The sequence below is a fragment of the Heterocephalus glaber genome, unplaced genomic scaffold (genome assembly GCF_053883595.1).
Source record: "Heterocephalus glaber isolate CG9 unplaced genomic scaffold, H.glaber_assembly_v1.0 deba00000738, whole genome shotgun sequence".
NCBI classification, from domain to species: domain Eukaryota; kingdom Metazoa; phylum Chordata; class Mammalia; order Rodentia; family Bathyergidae; genus Heterocephalus; species Heterocephalus glaber.
The window spans coordinates 2,153,669-2,173,917 of NW_028258161.1; the positions used below are offsets into that span (position 1 = coordinate 2,153,669).

Below are 20,249 nucleotides of genomic sequence, written 5' to 3' on the forward strand. Positions count from 1 at the left end.
ATCTGAACAATCCCTTAGTCCCTTAACTCGACAGCCTCCGAAATGCCAGTTTTGAGGCACGAACTCACCTTTTACTCATGGCCTGCCCATGTCTAAGTCTTTTGCTCTTTAGAAACACACCCTCAAAAAAACATGTACGAATGAAAATTTATTTTTGAAAAAACAATTAGAAACCACTGCATTTTGAATGTCTCTGCATTCTGAGACAAGACGTGCCTTCCTCGATCATCTAGCTGGGTTTGAGTGCTTACCAGCTTTCATGAGGTTACCCAGAGCCTGCTAGGTACAAAGAAGAACTTGAGGATGTTTCTAGGAACCAGGTAGGATTAATAGTAATAAAAATTCAGAATACCATTTGTGATAATCCATTTACCTCTCAGCCTGGACTCTTAGGGATGTGTTTTTCTCTTCGTTTTTCCATAATGCTGCATAGGGACACATAGGGATATGATGGCACGTAGGGACTGCTCAACAGTTGTCTGTGAATGAATGAACAAACAAACGATCAAAGAAAGAGCAACTTGGCTGCAGTTGCCTCCTAAAGCTGCCACCAAAATACTGGATATTCATTGTGTACAATATGACCACTGTCATGTGTCTGTTATTGCTGTCTAATGTTCCAAAACAAGATGTACATTTAACAGATGCTCTTACTGGGCATCTTCTTTCATTTGTATTATTAAGGCCAGTAGCTTCTTTGTGTTTCTTCCATGATCACTGAACATTTTCTGGACGTGGTGCCTCAGTGTGAAATACTCCCAGTGTGCAGGAGGCTGATAGACTTAGTCTTTAGCTAGGACAGATGTGATGAGTAATTTAAAAAATTGGTTGAGATCTAAAAGGACTTTTCATCCTTGTTTTAACTTTTCTGACAACTTGGTTCACTTTATAGTTAGCAAGAAAGCAATTTTCCCCTTTGATGGCATGCTTCCTATTTTATCATGTAGCCACAGAGCTCAATAACTAGTCCTTTCACTCAGCAAACACTTACTGACTGCCTGGCCGGAGCCAGCCATTGTGGCTGGTACTAGGGATTCAAAGCCGAACGAGAGCACTGTGGATCACTGGAGAAAATAAATCTGCTAACAAGTTGTTACAGTCAACTCTGGCATAGTATCCAGTGCTAGTGTTTCTTGCAAGGCAAGAGAGCAACTGAGATTTACCCGTGAAGCCGTGACATTTGAGGATCCAACTTGCCAAGAAGAGAAGGGTTAAAAGGCAGGGTAGAATGACAGTTTGGCAAGTGCAAAATGCTATGAGGTATAAGTCAAGGCATTTCTGAAAGTATATATGGACCATGGGCATCAGAATCACTGTGCAAGAGCTAGTTTTTGACAGGCCTAGAGCTTGATCTTCAGTGGAAGCCAATGAAATCAAGATTTGCATTTAGAGAAGGCTCACTCTGTCAGGGTGGAGAACAGAAAAGGTGGGATTTCAGGGTCTTGTACAGATGATTTGTCCTTGAACTAGGTTAATACTGTGGGACTGGAGAGGCCTGGCTAGATTTGGGAGTCATTTAAGAGGTAAATTTGATTTACTTGATTACTAATTAGATGTCAGAGGAAGGTCTCAGCCAGTTCTGGGTTTTCCAGCTTTGGTGATCAAATACATATGGTCAGAAGGAGATAGAAGTATAAACAAGTTGAGTCCATGGGTAAAATGTTAAGTTGGAGATGCTTGGAAGCTACTTGGGAGAAGGGTCAGAGTTTGAATTTCAGGGATTACTAGTTTCCAGGAAATAGACCAAAACAAAAGCATTCAGTTGGGAACTGGATCATCTTTCTAATTTGAGTTACTTATCAGGCAGCAGTTTTGTGGATAACTATTTCCTTTGTCCGCTACAGCCTTCATAAACAGAATGGTAGCTTTCCTCATATTATAGAAAAATCATGTAGGGAACAATATATCTTCTTTTTTCAAACTTAAGACTTTGTTATATCCAGTAGAATGCCAATAAAATATAATTCATAACCCGCAAACTTGGGCCCTTGACATTCTCAAAGGCTTCATCCATGACCTCGGTGAGGCCCCAAATTCATGAATGTCACCATGGTGTATAATTTTCTCCATAAAATGCAAGGAAGTGAAACTAGAAAATGTAAGGAGTCCTTTCAGGCTCTTAATGGTTCTGTAAATATGGGCCCAAGGTAATTTCTAAGGGTATTTAAATAAATTTTGCCATTAAACTCCTTACTTCATTGCCTTATATCTTTACCTTATCAATTCCATCTTTTCCTGACTCTGCAAAGACAAAAAAAGTTAAACACAGTGTGATAATTGCTGTGTAGATGTCAATGAGAAGAGAAATGCCAGGTGGTGGGTATGCTCTATCCACTGTTTATGTGGCTGATAAGTGCTCTCTGGCCTCTAAGCAACCCATTCAGATTTGTGTCTCAGCAAATGACCTCGTAGCAGGGACCTTTCAGGGCACTCATTGGAGACCTATATCATTCCTAAATATCCAGCTGGCAAATACCAATGCATTGCTGCATATAGCTCAGATGAAGTCCTCAGAAGTACAAGAGCTTCTCCGTGTGGCTCTTCTTTTTTTCCCTTTCAGTTTTCTGGGCCTGGATGGAACCAGGGCCTTATGCTTGCCAGGAAAGAACTGTACCATGGAGCCATGCCCCTAACCCCTTTAATTTCTGTCTCATCATAGTGAGTCTTCCCTGCCTCTAGTAGCATCACATACTCTCCTCTGCCAGCACCTTCCGTGCTGTTCCACAGTTGTTTGCTCATGCTGATTTCCCCAGTGGGTTGTTCCCTCCTCAGGAGAATGTGCCAGCATGCCCTGGTGCCCCATCTTGTGCCTGGTCCCAAAGAACTGCTCAATAAACATTGGACTAACTAAAAGTATTCTCAGAAATCTAATAAAGCTTTATTCCCCATGCCTTCCCTATAAGCTCTGTAAGTTGTTTAATTACCTACAATAAGCATGCATTTTTATCCCTGCTCTTCTGTACAGTATCTCTTTCTCTTCTCACTCTTTTTTCTCAGTGTGTCTCCCTAATGGTAAGTGAAGCTTTTCGTCTTTGACCACTATGTGCAATTGGAAGAACTGTAAGTTCTAGGCACCAAGAATTGGAAAAACTCCAATGACAAGACCTTGACGACAATCATTCCTTATGAATAACTTCATTGGAGTTTATTCACGGGTTGCAGCACAAAGGCGCCTTTGTACTTTGAGTTTTGATGTTCTTGGGCATGACGGAACTCCTCAGTTCCCCAAGCCAGGGCCCTGCAGCAGGCTCTCCAGGGTACTGGCCCCAGCACATCTGTCACAATCTGCTCCCTCAGCTACGGGTGACCCTGCACTCTGTCCTTTCTGAAGAGGGCGATTTCTGACTTTATTTTTCCTATTGATTAACTCATTACTCAATTTGTCAAGTGTGCTTTTTAGAAATGCTGGGTTACAAGGGCCTATTTTCTTGTTAACCTTGGTGAGGAATTTCAGAAACTGTAGAACAGACTATGAAAGCTCGAGGAACTGCCTCTGAAACTTAAAAAGAGAGATGGATTTTGATCTAAGTTAGATGCCCTGAAGACAGGCAGGAGGTTAAGTGATCCTTCAAGCTCCAAGAGTGCAAAATGAAAGACACACTCATTTTTGGTTGGGAATTGCCCTGACCACCATGATTTCTTTTCCAGGCTAAGAAGCTCAGCATGGTATGGACCACGGCAATGGTATGGGCCATGGCAGTGGACTCTGGTGCTTTGCCAAAGTCACTTAGCCCAAGGTGTGAGTGCTGCTTCACATAGCCAGTATTTAGCCAGTCTTGCATTATATTAGGCTATGGAAACTACAAAACTGAATGCCCTGGTTCCTCAGCTGTCCTGTTAAAGGTCCTCTGTTTCCATCTCTGCTACTTTCAAGGTCTTTTACTCTGTCCTTATCAGGGTTTAGTGCTCTTTTCTTGCTTTAACTCTATGATCACAGAATCTTGATTCTCTTGATTCTCCTCTTAGTTTCTCTCTCTCCTCCTATTTTCCCTGTCTCCTAAGGGCCTCTGCTCCTATGCCTGAAGTTCCTCGGGGCATTTGCCCATGCTTTTGACTTTTGACTTTTGACTTACTATTCACGTGGATGTCTTCCAAGACTGCCCTGCCAGCCCAGCATCTCTCCTCAGCTGGAGGCCACCCCATCCATCCTCCCGCTAGGTGTCTGCGTTTGCATCCCCTTCATAGCATTGAGCTCATAGCATCCCCTTCATAGCATTGAGCTCACTCCCCTCTTCCTGCCAGCCAGTCTCCTACTGACACCCCTGTTTCTGACTGGAGTGTCTTCTCACGCTTGAAACTAAACCATCCCGGGCTCTACCTTGTTCTCTTTTGCCATTCTCATGTAGCACATCAAGTCAGAGAAAATGTTGGTCATGTTTCTTCCTGCTGTAGAAACCTTCGTTGCTCTCTTGTTAACCATCAAACCCGCCACAAATCTCTTGGGTTGGTATGTAGTGCTTCATGTCAGGACCCCAGCGAGCCCATCTTTCTAGCTTTCTTTCCCTCTTTTGTTCACCCAGTCTCAGCCCAAGCAGTGACCCAGCTTTTTCTTAGGAGTTGTCTTCCCTGTTTTGGTTAAACCTTTTCCTCTGACTGCACATTCAAATCCAACTCTGTCCCCTGTCAATTACAGTGACAGTGGAGTGTGTGTCATTTATTTCTCACATATGTCTGTGAGGTAACATCATTATTCTGTTTTACAGGTAAAGGTGCAGTGGCAAAGAATAAGAGACTTCCCCAAGGTCACAACTGGTAAGTGACCGGGCCACACATTCCAACTCTGTCCACACAGTGATGGCCCCTGGTTCTCACGAGAGCTTCTGTGAGCACAGCACTCATAAAGGATCTTTTCTGCCTCTCAGAACATACTGTGGCCCCTGAGTAACTGAAACATCGGAATGAGTGGAATAATGGGACTTTATGATAGGTTTGTAGAAAGACCGAAGAAGAGAGTCAAGGATAAATTCAAAATTTCTAGACCAATAGTTTAAAGAACAATATCATTGTTTAAAGTGAGTCACATGGGAAGAGGCCAGTTTGGTGAATTGGGCTATTGTGACCTTGATTTTAGGGTACTGAGGTATTAGTGAGGGTACTTTATGGGGCTGCCCCTGTTGGACGCACATCATTTGAGTTGTCATTTTAAAATCATAGCTTAATTTATTCTTTCCTCTTGTTTCTTCTTTCTTCCTTTTTTATCCCTTTCCTTCCTCTCCTTTACCTTCTTCCAGAAATATCATCGAGCCTTTTCTTGGTGCTTGGAGATGCTAAAGCATAGAAGATACTACATCCTGTTCTTGTTCACAAAATAGAATTTATTTGTATTATCATTATCTTGAGTTTATGTATCATATTTGATTTGCTTGCGTCCTAAGATCTATGCACAGTACCTGGCACTTTGTGCATGCTCAAATGATAATGAATAAAAGGTGGCATGATGAGCAGTGAAGGAAAGAGCTCAAGTTACAGGGCCTATTCAGATTACCTGCGGAGCCTGCTAACATGCAGATTCTGATTCAGTACAGTACATCTGCGGTGGGACTGAGAATTTGGTTTCTGATGTGGCCCCAAGACTAGCAGCATTGGTATTCCAGTTTGAGAAGCATGATGGAGGAGATATGGATTCAGCAAGCTGCAGGAAGCCTAGTATGGCTGCACATAGCACATTGGGGATCAGAGTTGGGAGAGACAAGCCTAAAAAGGGGTCTGGGTTCAGAGCCTGCAGACCCAGTGTCTAAAAAAGGTAGAGGAGATATAACGAAAAGCTAATGCTGTTGGGTCCTAATCTCAGTTTGGACAAGTTTTGGCTGTTTTCTCAATCTTCTTAGGCCTCATTTTCTTTGCTTATCAAATGAGAATAAGGGGAACATCATAAGGTTTCTGCAAAAGTTAACTGATGTAAATCACTGGGTATAATGCCTTGCACTGGAATAGGTACTCTAAATGGTAGTAAGCATTGTTAGCATTACATGTGGTGGGCAATGTGAAGTGTGGGTAGGTGGTGGAAAACATAATCCCTGCCTACAGGAATTTCCAGAGTGCATGGGCCTCCCAGTGACACCCCTCCCTTTGCTGTTTCATTTTCATGACTGTGTTATGGCTTGTATTTAGATGTCCCCCCTCATGCACTCATAGGAGGGGCTTTTTGGAGCCAGCTGGATTTAGGGTGTATTAATATGGATTAAGGATATGTGATAACTAAATTAGACTACTGATTAGCTTAGTGTAGTTCTGGGTGTGGATAATGGGAAGGCCCACCCTGGGTGTGGGTGGCACCATCCAATAGGCTTGTAGCCTGGATGGGATGAAAGGGAAAGGGAGGCTCATTGCTTGGTGCTTCCTGTCTGCCTTGCCATGGACTGTTTCTCCTCTGCCATGCCACTCTGCTGTGCCACCCTTCCTTGGAGCCAGCTGAATATGTATTGGAACCCCTACAAACCGTGAACTAAAACAAACCCTTGCTCCTTTAAGGAGGAAAGTATCAGGTATTTTGTCCCAGCCACAAGAAAAAGCAGCCAAGACACACTGTGAGTTGGTTGCACAGTTTGCAGCCATGTGTAGGCAGACCCAGGTTTATCAACACCCTCAGCAGAAGGTAGTTACCTTCTCTAGATTTGCTTTGGCCTCATTCACATTTCTTCTAGACACCTTCCCTTTTCATTCTCTTCTTACCATACTGTTGGGTTTTCATCTAAATTCCAACTAATCTTGGGCAAGGTATGTTTCACCACAGTTCCTTCTCCTGGGTCAGATAGTAGGATTTAGCTTTCAGGTTTGTCTAGCTCAGTGTTGGAGCAGCATGTCAGTGCCCATATAATCCTGCAGGTGCCCTTGTTAGCAGGGCTGGCTCCTGTCTAGTCCTTTGCTATATGAAAGGCATAGCCAGCTGTTGGTCCTCTTTTCAGGGTCCATCAGTAGGTGTCTGGTCTCCACAATGGTCTTCCCTGGAGCAGAGGAAGAAAATAGTACCATGTCTATTTTTCCTTTATTTTAAATGTTTCTCCTAAAACTTCTATTTTTCTATGTTTTATTAATGAATATGTTAGTTTTGTGGTATCAGTCTATATCATTTATAAATAAACAAACGCACCTAAATGACAGTCACAGATCTAGAGAATTGCAGTTTTTTTCTAGCTGATTTTGTTGTCTTCATCCATTTTTTTTAAAGCTTACACTCAGAATTATCTTTCTGAAACACAATTCTTGTTCCCTGGCGTGTCTAAAACATTCATTCATTCATTTGTCAGTCAGTCATTCACTTGCTGAGCACCTGCCGTGTGTCAGGCATAGTGTTAAGGGCTGAGAGGCACTGATAGATAAAATACTGCTCTTATCCCCGTGGGAGCCAGGGAAATGGTCTGCTTGTGATCTTTGCTCCTTCTTGTGATGAAAAGGACCTCAAAATCTGGCCTCTTCCTCCCCTGCAGGCTCACTTCTAACCCTCCCCACTCACATTTAGCCATATTGATGGTCTCAGCATTCCCTCAACAGTCTTCACCTCATGTGCTTTTAATATTTCCATGCCATAAACATGTAAGCTCCCTGAGAGGAGGGGTTATAAATTCTGGTTCACTAATTTATCTGAAATGCTTAACAGTGCCTGGCATTTAATGAATAATGGATGCATGAATGTCCAACACATGGTTATTCCCCATTCCTAAGGTCCCTTCTCCATGGAGAGTGTTCACCCTTTAAGTGTCACCCCTTCCATGCAGGTTTAAAGCCTCCTTGCTCCCCTCCACCTAGTAGCACTCTCCCAGGCAGAGAGGAATCTTTTTCCTTTTCCTTGATGTATTGGTCAGCTTTCCCATTGCTCAGACAAAATACTCCAGACTGAAAACTTAAAGGAGAAGGTTTAACTTGGCTCAAGATTTCAGAGGTTCAGTCCAGTGCTGGCTGGCTCCAAGGCAGAAAAGGCATAGCAGAAGGGTGTGGCAGAGAAAAGCTGCTCACTTCATGGTGGCTGGAAAGCAGAGCAGTTTGGAAAGAGCAACTGTGAGAGATATATCCTACAAAGGCATGCCCCCTGTGACCCACCTCCAATTGAGTCCTGCCTCCTAATGGCACATTCAGCCATGAACATCAGTGGGTTAGTCCAATGATTAGTATAGTGCTCCCACCATCCAATCACCTCTAAGGAGTTGCAGTGCAGTCAAGCTGACAATTAAGCTTCACTGTTACACTTGCTGCTGTGTATATTTTTCTGTATTAGTGATTGTCAAGGTGTCTTGCAACCTTGTTTATGTGTCAGTGTCTCCCAGGAATGTGTATTCTGCTCCTAGTATGTATATATCACTACTGTATATTTTTCACTCTTGTATCCTAGTGTCTATGTCAGACTGTTTTATAATTGTTTCAGAAAAGAAAGGGGAATGGCAGAAGCTAAAGTCTCATCAAGGTCATTATTCTTACAGAGCTTGCTGGGCAGAGAGGCTGTAAAGTGTGAAGAAGTGGGTCAGGTCCTCCTGGTCCTCACTTCAATAACCCTCTTTTTCTTTTGTTGAATTGTGGCCCCCAAGAGATATATTGAAATCTTAGCTCCCAATTCTTATGAATGGATATGGTTTTGTTGCATATGTAATTAAGATGAGGTCCTGGAGTAGGGTGTATCCTTAATCCACTCTGACTGAACTCCCTATGAGAAGACAGTCATATGACGAGGCAGACACACACACACACACGTGCGCGTGCACACACACACACTTACACACACAGACAAAGAGACAGAGAACTGTGTGATGACAGAGACTGGACCGGAGAATGCCAAGAATTGATGGCCACTGCTAGGAAGGATTGATGGCTAGGAGCTAGGAAGAAACAGGGAGAGCTTCCACCCAGAGGCTCAGGGGGATCATGCCCCTGCCAGCACCTGGATTTTAAACTTGTATTCTCTAGAGCTGTGATTGACTAAATTGCTATTGTTTTTAGCCTCCCCAGTTGCGGTTCTCTATTACAGCAGACCTTGGAAAACTCTCCCTCCACTGAAACCACTGGCCACTCAATAGGCTAAGTATTGCCCCTGCTGGTACCATCGAATTTCTGCTTACTAAGGGCTATTAATGAGACCTAGCCACACCCTCTGAGCCTCAGCCATGCCAGGTACCCTGATTGTGGGCTGAACCTGGCCTAAAATTTTGTTCCCAAGACCCAGTGCCCACTCTAATTTCTGGTCCTGGACAGAGTCTCCATCCTTTCCCTGGGGTTTCCAGCACTGAAAACTGGCCACTTTCTCATTCCCCTGAGCCTCCCAGTTGGTTTCTCTGCATGTCCCCTGCCCCTAAAGTACGTTTTTTTAAAGCACAACAACCAATAATTATCTTTTTTAAAAATTAATTTTATTGGGACATTTTAGGTGTACAATATAATGACATTCATCACTGGAAATTTGCACCTTTACATAGTCTCTCTTGTCTCTTATTTTTTCCCATTCGCCAATAATGATCTTTAAGAATAAGTTCATGTCACTTGTTCTGGAAAAGCATTTCAGTGGCTCCTCACTGCTCTAGGGAGCTCATTCTCAGTCTGGCCAGGGTCGTGACTGGGCCCTCAGGCACCATGTTCTATCTTTTCTGTTCCATCTATACAGCTTCCTTTTTTCACGTCATCTATTGTCTTAGCCACTTTTCTATTGCTGGGACAAAATGCCCAAGACCCACAACTTGAAGGATGGGAGGTTTATTGGCTCATCGTTTCAGAGACTTAAGTTCATGGCCACCTAGCTCCAAGGCAGGAATGGCACAGTGGAAGGGCCTAGAGGAGAAAATCTGCTCAACTGTGGCAGCCAGGAAACAGAGAGAAGGGAAGAGAGTGGAGGGGAGGAACTAGGGACAAGAATATACCCTTCCATATATGCCCCCAGGGACCCACCTCTTCCAACCTATCCCCAAATCCTAACAGAACATTCATCTCTGGACTCATCACTGGTGAGTATAGCATCCCCACAATCCAATTACCTTCCAAAAACTCCAACTCTGAACACATGAGACTTTGGTGGATATCTTAACCTAAGCCATGACACCTGTCATGTGAATAATTAATCATTTCTCTGATTATTTAATTAAGGTCTATCTCCCTTGCTAGATAATAAACTCCATGAATATAGGAACTATATTTATCTTTGCTGTTTCTTCAACCCTCAGAACAATGCCAAATATATAAAGCTTATTCAAAAAATACTTGTACAACAAGTGAATGTGTCTGGGACCTTTTCTTGGTAATCTGCCTGGTATCCAGTGCTTCTAGTTGTGCTGCCTTCCTCCCCCCCCGCCCTCGTTAGATTGGCACCAGATTCCTGAACTCTGCTTTGGTACCTGGACCCTGCTGCTTGCTCCTAGACTTGCGTTTTACTGCTTTCTTGTTGCTGCTGGACTTATCCCTGTGCTGGCCTGTGCTGGGACACATCTACCATTCAATCTTGAAGGCTATGGTGTTGAGGCCAGACCTTCCTGACACTGTTATTCTTTTTTTAAAAAATGTAAATAAATATCCTACATTTATTGATTTTTGGAGTAATTGCACAAATTTAGCATTCTCCTTGGAATGAAAAACTTGCTTGGAAGTTACTTCATTCTTTTCCTCTTTTTCAAAAGTGCATCTCGCAGTGCCAGCTGCTTTTCTCGGAAGGATCACTTGGTTTTTGACCGAATATTCTGTCTGTATGGCATCATCATAAAGTTCTTCTGTTCTGTCTTCTCTTTATTTGTAGAACTGGAAAATGGATTCATTTTGGTTTTCTTACTCACAAATTCCTTTCAATCTGTCTTTCCAGCCATTGCAGTTGTTAGTCGTGTCTCCTTGTCAGACTTAGGCTTTCTATGAAGGGGTTCAATGTCTTGAAGAGTCAGTAATTCGCCCCTGGGCTCCTCATCACTGTCTATTTCAATATATTTCCTCTTTTGGGCTTTCCCAGGGGCAGCAGCGAGCTCTTTCCTCATTTGGGCCATGCAGATTTTCCAGAAGTCCTCTTGAGTCAAGACCTGGCTGGTGCTGACGACTGCAGCCTTGGCCCTTCACTCCTCTGTGGCCATACTGCTCAGCTTCTGGGAAATCGCTTGTGTTCTTCGTCAGAGGAGTGGTGCACATCGGCCTCCTCTTCTTCACTGAGACTGGTACTTTCCCACTTGTCTTCACCATTTTCAGCATCCTCTTCTTTCTCAGTTTCCAGAACCTCTGCTCCTGGGATGTAATCTTTAGCATCTAATTCACCATATTCTTGTACTATTGCTTCTACAGAAGCTTCTGTAGGTTTGCCCCAGAATTTCTTCTGTAACATCTGAAGATTCAGTGTCCGGAAGAGCTGGATCGAAGTTCTAGCAGACATCATTACATTCTTATCTTTGTGTGTCTTATACTGAGCCACGTCTTGGAGAAGTTCCTCAGTCACAGCTAGAGGACATTGTGCTGTTATCTCTTTTATAGCATTGGTACTGACTGTCATGACTTCCCCAGAGTTCTTATCAGTCACAAAATTGTTGACCACAGACATGAGCAATGATTGAATGACCTCTGGGGGTGCAAGGTGATGAGAGGCTTGTGCAGGAAACAGAAGGATCTTTGTTACTTCTCTCTGGTGGGGCTGTAGAAACCTTTGGAGAAAGGGGTAGAAATTGAAGAGAAAAGCTCATGGATTCCTACCAATCTGGAGATAAGGCTCATAAGCATCATCCTCACTTCAAACCTGTCCTTTGAGTTTTCTAGCTGCTTTAGTAGTTTTTCTGCAAAATCTTGGGGGTTGTGGATCAAGTGAATAGCTGAAAAGTTAAACACCTCAGGCTTTTTCTTCTTTTGTTTCCTGAGCACTTCCACTGCCTTTTCCAACTTCTTCTTATTTTTGGAGCTCTTCTTCCCTGTGGGATATTGCACTAACAGGTCTCTTGCTGTGGGTCCTTCATCCTCAGACTCTGAGTCACTGTCCTTTTTCTCATTTTCATCTTTCCCAGGGAAAAACATCAGAGCAGCAAGCAGTATCTTGGTGACTTTGGAGAAGCATACAGTCATGATAACATTGACGGTTTTGGCATCATTCCGGATGTTCCTCCTGTACAGCTCAATCATCACATCCACAGACATCTTGGCTGCAGTTGCACTGCTGTCTCTCAGCATGGTGTACATGAAATTCTGTAGTACTATGTTCACTTTATTGTTTTTGTGTTTTGCATTTATATTCTTCGTATCAGTCACAATATGTGAGTATAAAGTCTTTCACAGAAGCTTATCATGACTATGCAGAAGTTCAAAAAAGAGCTCCAGCAAACTCGATGGACTGATGAGACTCATATTTCTCAGCAAGATCAAAGCTTTGCAAAATGTCATCCACAGATCTGGCTCTAAGACAGTGTGATTGTAGGAGAGAAGATCTTTTAGCTCTTGAGGGAAGTTACTTAGATGTTCCGGGTAGCAGTGACCAATTTGAGCCGTAAACATCACCAGCTCTGCCAGTTCTTTGCTGGGCTTATTTGGTTGTAACTTGAAAATCTCCACATTGGATTGGTAGTGATTATACTACTGAAGAAACTCCTGGATGTAGGTTGGTGGGTCTTGCTTGGTCAGATTCTGTAACTGCAGCAGGTTGCTGGGGAGCTTGTTGTTGTTTTTGCTGGACAGGTTGGCGGCAGTCTGGCTCCTTGAGGAGCAGTTCTAGAAAAGCTTGAACCCAGCCAAGGCTGGGACTTCAGCTTGACACTGTGTTATTCTTGTGGGCCCTGTGTTATATTTGCTTTGAGATCTCCATGTTCATTAGTTAGGGTTCTCTAGAGGAACAGTTCCAATATAAAATATATACATGATTACGCATGGGATTTATGAGGTAAGCTTACGGGATCAGAGGAGTCCCAGTGGCTGTCTGCCAGATCAGAGACAGAAGAATGCAAAATGTCCACCTTCATGCCGGAGAGCCAGAGGATGCAACAGCACTTAAAGGTCAAATGTTTGGAACTGCAGAGTCACTGGGTGCAAGTCTGTGTCTGAAATCCAAAGAGTCTGCATTGAAAAGCTAAAGAATCTGTGATGGAAGAACTGGAGACCAATATTCAAAGGCAATCACAAAGACTGGAGTTTTAAGAAAAGGGATATCTTCTTTCTTCTTCCTTTCTTTTTATTCTGTCCAGCCTACAAACCTATTAGTTGGTGCTACCCACATCAGGGGTGGGTCTTCCCCTCTGTTTGCTGGCCTATATGTTAATCATCCACAGACACACCTAGAACTTTACTAATCTGCTAGGTAGTTCTTCCTCAAGTCAAATTGATATATCACAATTAAGGATCACACTGCATCAGTTCCAGGTCCCACCTTCTTGCACTGTCCGGCTCAAATTTGTGGGAACAAATATCTGGAGATACAACAGGCAGATTTGATTGACCAGTGACAGGATCATTAGGGATTAATTGTTTGGGGACTGCTACTTGTGCTATGTTTGCTTAAAATCCAACACAGGCCTTGGTCCAGGCTAAACAAACACGGTGAGGGCAGAAATCTTTGTGAGCATTTACCATCAGAATAAGTAATTATTTTTTTATTACTGCTGGAAATAATATTGATTTATGAGTAGAAAACAAACCCAGTTCATATTATAATAGAGGAAATGAACAGTATAGGAAGAAAAATAATACAAAAGTAAAGGAGAAAACCTGAGAATCTCTTTACATTGACTATTGTGTTTACTGTAATAGAAGCTAATTTTATCTGTCATTCAATAAGTATTGTACACAGTGGAGGCCAAACAACATTAGTATTTACACTTCCTGAGGCAGTGGGAGATAACACCCACAATCCAGTGTGAGATAATCATTGAGCAGGCCACACGTCACAATTCCATTTCACCCCCCCCCCCCCATGGAGCTGGATGGAGAAAGCCTTGCTGTTTCCCTAAAGTGTTCAAAGAACAATTGATTGTATCTTAAAATAGGCCCATATCCTGGCACAGGGAGCTTTATTGGAAAGTTCTATCTCTGAAGCTTTGTGTCTTTCAGCTAACAAAAGATTGGTAGTGCTATTAATGCCTCTGGGCTTGAACAGGTTGCAGAAATTCTTTAAGTCTCAATTTTCCTATTTGTATTTGTAATTTTAAAAGATTATCTTCATGGCTGTCTCCAGGTCTCCTCCTAGTTTTGTCTTGGGAAACATTTTGATAGCTACCTGGAACTGAAGATGAACATTCAGTGACAAGGAATTCAAGGCCTGGTAAAAAGATACTTGTTGGCTCTCCCATAGAAATGAATATGAATTTGGGGGATGGGAAAGAATACAGTAAAGAGAAGTCAAGGGAGAGAGTAGAGGGTGGATGACCTATAGCATTAGTTAGCTCTATGTTACTATAACAAATACCTGAGATCACTAACTTACAAATAGAAAAGGTATATTTTCCCTCACAGTCTTGGAGATTTCAGTCCATGCTCACATGGCCCTGTGGCTTTTGCATATTATGGCAGGAGCATGTGGTGGAGCAAGACTATTCACCTCATGGCCAGGGAGCAAAAGAGAGAAAGACAGAGATCAGGGTCCCACAAGTCACTTCAAAGGCGTGTCCCCAGTGACTCAAAGACTTTTCTTTAGTCCCCTCACCCCTTTCTTTGGATGTTTTATATGCTTGCTTGTTTTGAGATAGGGTCTTGCTATGTAGTCCAGGCTGGCTTTAAACTCTTGATCCTTCTGCTTCAGCCTCCTGAGTGCTGGGATTATAGGTGTATGCCACCATGCCTGCAGGCCCCAGCTTTTAAAGTTTCCACCACTTCCCAGTAGCACCAAATGAGGGATGAAGCCCATGACACATGGGTCTTTGGAGAAATACTCAAGATCCAAATCATAGCTCCTACCAAAATGGGCAGGAGGTCATCCAGGGAAGCTCTCATGATCAGTTCTAAAGGGGTTTATATTATTCTTTCATGTAAAAAGCCTACTCTTTTGTGTCTCCACACGTTCAACACAGTCTTCTTTATATACAAAGCCCCCCAACTCCCTTCCCGTGTGTGTGTGTGCGCGTGTGTGTGTATGCATTGAAGAATAGAGTTGAGTTCCATGTCTGGGTCAATTCTATGACAAAGATGTAGGAATAACTATGACTCATAAAGGAGATCAAGAGTTGAGAAGTGACATGAAATCAGAATCAAGAGAGCTATGGAACCTAAATCCTTGGAGTTAGAAATTTTGGAAAGAGGAATGGATTTTCTGAGAGCACAGAATGGGCATTTGAATCAAACCAATTTTCTCTCAAGGAGAAGGAAGACCTGAGACCACCCTGGGGTAAACAAACATGACCCAAGGCAGAAATCTTTGTGAGCACTTATAATTGGAATAAGTAATTATTTTTGTTACTGCTAGAAACAACTTTGACCTGATTACCTCATATGGTTGTCCTAAGAGGCGTAATGCATATAAAAGGTTTTATCAATGCCAGATATTGTTGTTCCTAATTAAAGGGAGTAAAGCTTTCTCAGTGTCCCCAAACTTTGTGACTTAATTCCAAATCAAGGAAGCATTGCACAAAGTTGATTGTTCTTCTTGGTTGTTGGAGGTCAAGGACCATCCAATAGTTCAGCAACTTTCTGAATATGCTGTGGAGATAGAAAAAGTAAATGCAAAGCTGAGAAATTTGGCAAAGGTCTAAAGAGAATGAGCAATTTTCAACTTGAAAAGGAGGAAATTCAAATATGGCAGCAAGCAAATGAAAAAAATAAATAATCAATGGAAGGAAATTCAGCTCCTCTTCTAGATGACAGACAGTGAAGGGACCTGAGCATGGCAAACCCAAAGGCAGTTCTCAGGGTAAGGATTAGAGGCAAAAGCAAGCCAGATCTTCTCTGTCCAAATTTGATAGAGATGTGGGGACAATTAGGCGGAAGTTTAAAGTGAAGATAACTGAATAGAAACGATAAAGCCAAAGGACAGATGAGGGAAATTGGTGTTATAAAACATGTGTGAAACAAGAAAAAAGGGGCCAGTTTCAGGCCCAGTACTAGACTGATGATCCTCAACATCTTCTAGTTGGAAGAAACTGTCCTGGTGGAACTAATAGGCTATGTCTTGGAGATTAGATGGCTGTGAAAATGTGAACCGGAGTGGGCTCACCGGGCTGTTGGCCTGTCTGGCTATACCTGTTAAATTTTTATTCAAATACACCCTGCTTTCCATTTTATTAGCATTTAGGGAGAGAAGTAAAGAAGATGGAGTGCTTGGGTGGAGGTAAAAGTAATGCCCAGAAGGTCCAGGGGGCAGAGCAGCAAACAGGGTTCCTGCAGGGCCAAGGAGACTTCAGCACTTTATCCACTGTGGAAATCATCAGAAAATTCAGAAATACAGGGGGATACATAGAGTGCAGCACAAAAGTCCTATTAATCTTGACTTCCTTTAGGCAGGGATGGGCAACTGTGGCCTATGCTCAAAGGAGCAGATGGGTTGCATCGCTGGAGAGTGAGCCAGGCTGGGAGTGGATCCAGCTTCTCTGTCACTAGCTCACACCATAATCCTGGGAAAGTAATGTATCCTTCCGAGGCATCAGTTTCCTCATCAGAATAAGAGGGTGAATCACGTCCTTCTTAGTGCCTTGAACAGACTGTCAAATTTATAAATGTTTTGACATGGTGAGGCTAAGCACGGATAAATTAGAGGAGGTAATTTTGAGTGGAAAAGATGATGTATTTGTTTCTGGAACACTTTCAGTCTCCTCTGAGCACCTTTGTCCCCAGAATCCTGGATGTATCTCAAGAAAGTGATAAGTAAAGGCCTATTGATCAATAATTTATGACAGATGTACCTTTACCTCATTCCAGGCACTGTGCTGAGCATTGGAGGTTCAAAGATGTGCTGAACACCACACCTGCCCAGTGGGAGCCCACAGTGTAGGGAGAAAGTGATAATTAGAATAGAAGTTGAAGTAATGTAGCAGAAATCCTAACAGAGTGCTTAGGGAAGATAGGAGAGATGGGGAAGAGGAGCTTGCAGCAGAAAGGGAAAGTAAAAGATGAAAAGAGTTCCCCAAGGAGAGGACAAGAAAAGACAGTGTTTTCTGGGGAACAGTGTGAGCAAGGACATGAGCCCAGAGAGATGCTTATCAGTTAGGAACAGAAAGAAGGCTGTTGTAGATAACGTCTGAGCTAAGGGTAGACTGGAGAAAGATAAAGGGTAACACAAGGTGAGTTGTTTGAAATCAGATCAGTGAAAGAAATTGGGATATGGAAAAGGAATGGAATTTGACCACATTAGCTTTCCTGGGATAAATCTCATTTGGTCGTGATGAATTATGCTCTTTATATATTGTTAGATTGGATTTGCTATTTTTTTGTTTTGGTATAGTGTTACTATTTGATTTTTAGTATCAAGATAACGTTAGCCTCATGAAAGAAATTGGAAGCATTTTCTCCTTGTACAATATTGGTTCTCTACTGCTGCTGTAACAAATTCATACAAAATTAGTGATATAAAACAAGAAGGTATATTATCTTACGGTTATTGAGGTCAAAAGTCTAAAGTGAATTTTATTGGCTAAAATCAAGGTGTTGGCCAGACTGGGTCCCTCCTGGAGACTCTAGGACAGAATCTGTTGCCATGTTCTCTCTGCTTCTGGATGCCGCCTTGGTTCCTTGGCTGATGGTCCTTTTCTCCATCTTAAAAACCGGCCAATGTAGGTAGCGTTTTCCAGTATCTCATTCACTGGAACTATCCTTCACTATGAGGACCCTTGTGATTATGTTGCCTGCCTCCCCCTCATAATGCAGGACAATTTCCTATCTCTGGAGCTCTAACTTAGTCACATTTACAAAGTCCCCTTTTCCACATAAGGCAACACATTCATAGCTTCCAGATATTAGGACATGGGTGTTTATGGTAGACAATTATTTTGCTATTCTTCATTTTAGGGGAAGAATTTTCATGGGATTGGTAGTATTTCTTCCATAAATATTTGGTGGTATTTTGCAGTGAAGTCATCCGGGCCTGAAATATTCTTTCTGGAAGGATTTCTAATTGCAAGTCTAATTTCTTTAACAGTTGCTATATAAGGCTATTCAGATTACCTATTTCTTTTTGAGAGAGCTTTGATAGCATTTTAGTGAATTTGTACCATTTTATCCAAATTGCTGAACTTATTAGCATAAAATTGCTCATAATATTCTCTTGTTATCTTTTTAATTCTATGGTATCTGTTCTGATATCCACTCTCATTTCTAATATTCAGTCCTTTTCTTTTTAAATTTATAATCAATCTTTTTAGAAGTTTATGCATTTTACTGACATTCTCAAAATCAGCTTTTGTTTTTATTTTTTCTCTGTTGTTATTCTTTTTGTCTTATTGATATAGGGTCTAGTCATTATTTATTTTCTTTTTCTTTTTCATATACAAGGGTTAACTTTAATAATACATGATTTACATCTCTTAAATCTGTAAACAAATACCAATTAGGCAAGTTGACAATGATCTCCTCTTGCTTTTTGTTGTTGTTTTTTTGGTACCTGTGATCGAACTCGGGTCCTTGCGCTTGCAAGGCAGGCACCGGAACCACTGAGCTAAATCCCCGGCCCTCCTCTTACTTTTTAAATTCATACTTCTTTGTATGACAAAATGTTTTTTCAGATATTTTAAAGTAATTTGTATTTCTTTTAATTTTTTATTAGTAGATATTTACAGTACATATTGATACATTTATCATGGGAAGGTGGTACATGTACATTGCATATTTTAAATCTCTTTACTTCTCCTCCTCTCTCCCCCCTTTTTCTCTTTTTCCTTCTTATACTTAATTTAATTTGCTCTTTTCCTAGTTTTTCAAAATGGAAGCTTAGGTCATCGAGGCCTTTCTGTCTTTCTAATAGAAGTGTTTAATGCTATACATTTTCCTTCAAGCACTGTTTCACCGCATTTCGTAAACTTTGATGTGTTTTGTTTTAATTTTCTTTCAATTAAAAATACTTCCTATTGTCCCTTGTGATTTCTTCTTTAATTCACAGCTTACTTATGGGTATGTTATTTGAAGACTAAGATTTTGAGAAAGTCTAGATTGATTTTCGTTTGGGTGCTTTAAAGATGCTGCTCCATTTTGTCTGGGTTGCATTGTCATCCTTATCTTTGTTCCTTGGCTTTAAGAAAAGGCTTTTGCTGTCCCTTAGGTTTTAAACAATTTAATTATGGTGTAACTCAGTATACATTTTGTAGTATTATTTCTTGAGCTTGTATTTATAGTTTTCATCAAATTTGGGGAAAATTTTTCATTATTTATTGAAATAGTTTTCTCTGAATCCTCCTCCAGTTTTCTTTGTTTCCCTTTCGGGGCAATAATTACACATGCATTAGGTTGTTGAAGTTGCTCCATAGCTTGTTTATGCTCTGCTTTTCAGTTTTTTTCTCTCTCTGTGTTTTATTTTGATCATTTTTATTGCTGTTCAGTAATATTTCTTTCTATAGTTTTTGATCTGCTTTCAATATCTTCCACTGTATTTTAAAGATCTTAGACTACTCAGCCATAAAAAAAAGAGAAATTAGAGACATTTATAGCTAAATGGATGCATACTGAAGCGACACTCTTAAATGAAATAAATAGGACACACATGTGTAAACACCGAATAGTTTCTCTAGTGTGAGAAACTGAAAGTGTAAATAAGGACTGAAAGGTATAATAGATAATGTGAAATAGGAAGAAAAGGGCCAAAGGGGAAGGGGAAGTGGGAGGGGTAGGGGAAAGGAAAGAAGGGAATGGAATTAATATGAGAAAGTGAAAAAATGGAAACAAAGTCTTTTTAAATAGGGAGGGATGGAGGAGTTGCAGGGAGGGCAGGGGAAGGGGGAAAAATAAGAACCAAGAGAGATTATGTAAAGATGCAAATTTCCAATGATGAATGTCATTATATTGTATACCTAAAATGTACCAATAAAATTAATTTTAAAAAATCTTAGCCATGGGCCAGGGATTTAGCTCAGTGGTTCCGGCGCCTGCCTCGCAAGCTCAAGGTCCCGAGTTTGATCCCCGGTACCAAAAAAAAACCACCAAAACAACAACAACAAAAATCTTAGCCATATTTTTTATTTATAAAAGATCAAGTTGAATTTAAAAAAATATTTATCATGTTCATAATTTCCACTATCTTTTTGAGCATATGGACTATATTTATAGTGGCTTTAATGTTCCTAATAATTATATCATTTGTGCCATTTCTAGGTGGTTGATTTCTTTCCTCATGGATCATATTTTTCTGCTTGTATACCTGATAATTTGTTCACCAGATGCCAAATATTTTACATTTTGTTTCTTAGTGCTGAATTTTT

At 41.4% G+C, this 20,249-nt stretch overlaps 1 long non-coding RNA gene and 1 pseudogene across 1 annotated transcript in view; one reads left to right on the top strand and one right to left on the bottom strand.

Moving 5' to 3' along the window:
- Positions 1-20,249, top strand: part of LOC101719925 (uncharacterized) — a 142,376-nt gene that overhangs the window by 1,482 nt on the left and 120,645 nt on the right. The window lies entirely within an intron of this gene.
- Positions 10,513-12,410, bottom strand: LOC101712832 (protein SDA1 homolog pseudogene; annotated as a pseudogene).